This window comes from Labrus bergylta, chromosome 5, assembly GCF_963930695.1.
Source record: "Labrus bergylta chromosome 5, fLabBer1.1, whole genome shotgun sequence".
In the NCBI taxonomy this organism is placed as follows: domain Eukaryota; kingdom Metazoa; phylum Chordata; class Actinopteri; order Labriformes; family Labridae; genus Labrus; species Labrus bergylta.
In genome coordinates this window covers 21212543-21217984 of record NC_089199.1, presented here as the reverse complement: position 1 = coordinate 21217984, position 5442 = coordinate 21212543, and the positions used below count along the sequence as shown (strand labels likewise).

Here is a 5442-nt window from a genome sequence, read left to right as displayed (position 1 = left end):
GCTTTTTTTGTATTTGTGGTGACTCCAAAGACATTGGAGGTTGAGTGGGCGGTGATGCAGGGGGGGGAACAGTGAAGGTTGGGTCAGAGAGCAGATTAAATACCTCTTAGAGAATCGTTTGTTATCATTAGCCACATACAGTAACATAAACAAAGAGATTTTGTCTTGTTTAGAAGCCTCGGATCAAGATATATCCAAGTTCAGTGATTATATGGTTAATGTTGACATGTTGTTTAAATATAATGTTTTTATAGATCAAGTTAAAATGTCCTGAATGTATCTATTCTTTGTGAAAATAAAGATGGTAAGACTCTCTCAATGCAAACAATCCCTTGTTATTTTTTCTTTTGACTGTCTTACTCATGTTGAATCTAAATACTTTGACTGTTATCACACTGCATACAACTGCAAAAAAAAGTGACAGGGTTTTTACACCCAGCTCATTAAACTAGTTGTGTAAATATTTTCACTGTAATTAAAATTTGATTGTGTGTAAGTATTGTACAATCGTGTTACCAGTTGAATGTGTTACGAGCTAAAACTGGGACAAATCAATGACCATCCTCCCAACATCAAATAACATAACAACGAAGCTCGAAATGGTCAATATTTATTTGACAAACTGAAATTGAAAATCGAAAGCAGACACATTGGTTTTACAATCTTTGTTCATCACATAATTTTTTCAAAATAAGACAGCTTAGAAAACAATATTCAGCATTTGGCTTTTTATAAAGCCAACGTGTGTTAATAGCTACTTCTAAATCAAGGTTCAAGGCCGCTGACCTTGAAAGCCTTCATCCCTTGTCTTTTATTACAGTCACTGGTATTCCCGCTGCATGTCATGTCAAGAGTTGTTGTATTATTTTAAGTCACGCCGTGAATGTTGCCAGCCGACGTCCAGTGCATAAAGGTCTTATATAAAGAAATGATGCATCAGTTTGGAACATTGTTCCCTCCAAACAGGTGTCATACCAAACGCTGGGCAGCTGCTAGGAGTTTATGTCACTAGAAACATATGAAACAAGATCAAGAGTATCAACAAGTGTAAATAACTCCAACAACAACACATTTACGAGACACATAGAACAAATGAAACGAGAGAATCAAAGCAGCCACGCATTAAAAAATCCTTGACAATTGTTTGGAACTGGACAAGTGAAATTATCTTACAATTTAAAATGTACAACCCCTCATATTGGCTTCACTTCCCAAATGGACTAACAATAAAACACCTTTTTTGTTACTTGTTTTTCTTTTAGGAATCATGACAAACAACCTCAGTGTGTACTAGAAAAACACTTTCAAGAGACTGAGGGACCTCCCTAAAATATTTTTCTTGGGGTCTTCTTGGATACCCAAACCCTTCTGGCCCCGACAGAAGAACCAGTGAACTTTATCTTCAAGAAACATAAACAACCATAAATCTGTCGTACTTAAAGAAGTGTTTGTACAGCTATCATTTTCAAGCAGACCGTCCTGAGGCAGCAACCATTTGTTTACACAGTTAATAGATCTAATATAAGTTTTATCAGTATATCAGTATCAATATCAACATTTATTTGTGGACTTCTTGACTTCTTCTTCTTTAATGGGGAATCATTTATCCTGCTTTGATGTGTATATTGTGTAGTTACTCCAAAAATTCCTTTATGGATTTTGAAGTCTAATACGAATAGAAGCTAACATGTTTCTGGATGTCATACAATCACAAGTAATTAATGCCTAAGCACACATTGACTTTCCCCCAACTACTTAACTGGCTTACTGGTTCCCTCACATGGAAAGATGACACCCCAGGCATGTTCCAGTTTATTGACCAGAGGTTTCGTCGTGTCGTCTGGTCAGGTTGAGGTCTGGGAAGGGTAAGCGGAGAGCATAAAAGCTATCCCATGCTATATTTGGGTTACTGTGATGTTGTGAACCACAAATAACCCACAGTGGTGTCAATAGGAGTTAAGTGCTTTGATGAAAAGCCATCAAAATACCTATTATAAATAATTGAGTGAAATGGCCTGTGACTTTTGTGTTTCTAGTGGCCTTGTGCACTTTTTTTCTGCAATTCATTCCAACGTCATACATGAGAAATTACTTCCTTTTCTTTTTCTTTTTTGTATTTATTTCTCAGAGTTAGTCTCTGTAAACTTCTGAATTCAAAGAACTTTAGTAGCCACTTAAAGAGTAAGCCCATGTACATACAACATATAGCTTCACTTGTCAGAGGGTCGTCTGCTCGAACACCCTGGTGTTGAAATGTCCTTTTGGAAGACACAAAACACAAGTCAGGTGCAACTATACTCTACATATATCTCATCCAGGCATGTTGCCCCCACTGTCACTGAAACATGACTTCATCCCTCACACTTTTTAACTCAACAGCTTTCAATAAGTCTTGTAGGTTATTAAAAAGGGTTAATGAGACAGGATGTAGGTGCACAGGTGGGAAATCAAATTATATTAGCTTTGAAGTTTGTTGTCATCCTTTCAGGATCCAAAATACTTTGACCCCTGGGGGAATCTTGTATTGGAAGGGGGGTTGGAGGTTGGGGGGGCTCATTAGTATTCGCCTTGAAAAACCCACACCATTAAAATTGCTGCTCCACCCCTGATCTCATCAATAAATGAATGAGAAACAATAAATGACTGTATAACCTTTACGTTTTTACTCACTAATTTATGATTTTTATACTCTAACATAGTATGTTATGTTGTTCACCCCATGTACAGAGGCTTTAGTCGACTTTCACAGTTACTAAATAGTACTTCAAGGCTAATCTTGCTCCTTTTAATTACTACTGTTCTTACTTCTGGGCATTAAAAGATCCCTTTAAAAAAGACTTATGACAAAGTGCTGATTCTGTGAAAGCACATTTTCCGAAAGATTTTCTAAAGTCAGTTTGAGGCTACAGCAAAGCAAGTTAGACAACTGAAATGTTTCTTTTTTCCAAAGGTACAGTCCTTTTATCACCAAAATCCCTGTTTTTTTATTCCCCCAGATGATGGTTCCTAGCTGAAGGACAGTAGAGAGATTGTAGCACAAAGAGGGAATTTGTCCAAAAAGGACTGCTTGTCTTAGATAACTCGCTTGCACACATTCTCCCGTCATGTGTCGTTATTTTTCTTTTCGTGCTTTTTACTGAATAAAGCTTTCAGGTATATAGGTACAATGATGACTCGGTATTCTCTCTATTCCTTGACCTACTTGCCAACTGGATGCTTATGACTGTCTCGCGTGTCTCTGGTGGTCTTTGTCATCATTCACACTTCATCTCCTCTGGCTGCCTGTTACCTCTCTTCCACTTCATCTACCCTCTTAATGTGTCCGTTCTTTGATATTTCCCTCCCTTCTTTGAGAGTGATCCCTTATGCACTAATACCACTTTTAATTTGATCCACCAAGGTCCCTGTATGATTTTGTAGCTCCATTAGGCTAGAAATGGGTATATACAACCCAACTCACACTTTTTCTGTGAAGAATGTATTGGTTTACAAGTTTTTATCATTTTGAAACAACACTGATTTGAAAGTATTCTGCAATGCCAATATGTTCAATAACCACATAACAATCCCTCCTTTTCAGTGGCCCTACACTTAAACACGCCTACCTAGTTCCCCTTTACCATTATTGTTGCAAAAAATCTTCTAGGTTATAGAGTTTTGAAAAGGTCAATTGGTATGATAGGCTTTGGCAAAGAAAATTAACTCAATATGTTTAAGCATGATTAGGTTAGGTTTTGGTCAAAGATCGTCACCATGGTTTAAATAGGTAATAACAAATATACGTTGGTAATGTTGAATACATATCTGTGGTCAATAGCGACTGTTGGCAATCAAATCCATATAAAAGTATTGTTTGTTTTACCTGTACATAGTTCTGACTTTTGTCCTATTCATACTACATCTTGCATCCAATGAGCATTAAAACAATAGGCTAGAGAAAAGAGACAGGACACTGGTATTTCAAACAGTAATCAGAATATCAAGTTGACATCAACAACAATAATGTAAAACCAATACTAAAATAACATGACCCCAGACAAAACAAAAAAATACAATAACATCCAAGACATCCAAATGATGTATGCAAAATAAAGACTTTGACAGTGATGCACTGGAAGCTTAAAGTTGACCAAGTTTCTTATTAGCTTCTACAGCAGTATACCCCAAAGTTCACATTAAAAAAATGAGTGGTATTGCCCCCATTTTAAGTCATACCCCAGCATCGTATTCAGTAGCCTGTATGATAATCATTGTAGAGCAGCCAGTAGGCCAAGAGAAGTGTGTCGCAAGGATGGTATTGGTGCAGAGGAAGCTATCCATTCCTTTACAAGAAGTTTCCTCTCTAACATAAGGACAGTCTGGGTCCAGTCTACAAGTGGTGGAGTTAGGTAACTTAAAGTTGGAGAGGTCACCCAAGATAAAGTGACTCGGGGTGAAAGGGATTTCCCGGCCTATAAATTTTCCTACGATGGTATGTAACACAGGCCAAAACTCATGAACTTTGAGGCAACTCCAAAGCATTTGTGCTAGAGTACCATCTTTGTTGAGACACCTCCAGCACCCCAGGCTGTCAATCACACAAGATTAACTTTATTGTCTCACAAAGTGAGAAATTTGTCTTGGGCTCTTCACCCATGCTTCCGCCATACAAAGACAACATTTGACATCATTCACATTAAACACAAAACAATGAACATTGTTAAATAATGTCCAGAAAAAAGTCCGGCCAGACCTACTCTATGTAGCCTGGATGGTGTCCAGTAGACTTTATTAATCATTTTAAAATGGGTCATTTGTTTTCTATTCCTAAGAATTCTTCCTCATTCTGCCTATTTAAATTGTATCTTCAGTCAGTTTCCCATGCTGATTTCAGGGACAATATATTAAAATCTGAGGCCTTAGAGATCAAATGGTAGTAAACGGAAGCTTCATGACCACGTCCAAAACATGCTTAGGTCTGTTTCAACAGAACAAAGTAATATTTTAACTGTTGGAGCAATGACCATGTTGTCACATTTAAAAATGTACTAAGGCAACAAAGCTTTTTTCTCTGCATTGAGACCAACAGGAACTGCAAAGGAGCATTTTTTGCAGTGAAAGTGCAGGCCACCAACTCTCCCCCCTCAGATGTCTTTGGCTGTTCTATTTTCCACGGGTACTTTCAACAGTATCAGAATCAGGAAGACGTTTTTTATCAACTGTGGATAATGTTTGGTGCTTCAGGGAGTGCACCACAGGATCAGGGAAGGTAATGCCCCCAGTCCCTGTAAGAAGAGAGTGACTGATGAGGTCACACCATGTGTCTGATAACTTCTCTGTGACTTTGCTGTGCTGATGCAACCTGGTCAGAACTACAGGCATATATAAAAGTAAAAAGATTTCTTTGACACATTTGACTAGACTATGTTAATACTCTTCTCTTCCCACCCCCCCAAAAAAGCT

General features: G+C 37.8%; 1 long non-coding RNA gene across 2 annotated transcripts in view; it reads left to right on the top strand.

Moving 5' to 3' along the window:
- The window catches only part of LOC136179256 (uncharacterized), a 99088-nt gene that overhangs the window by 25324 nt on the left and 68322 nt on the right, over positions 1-5442 (top strand). The window lies entirely within an intron of this gene.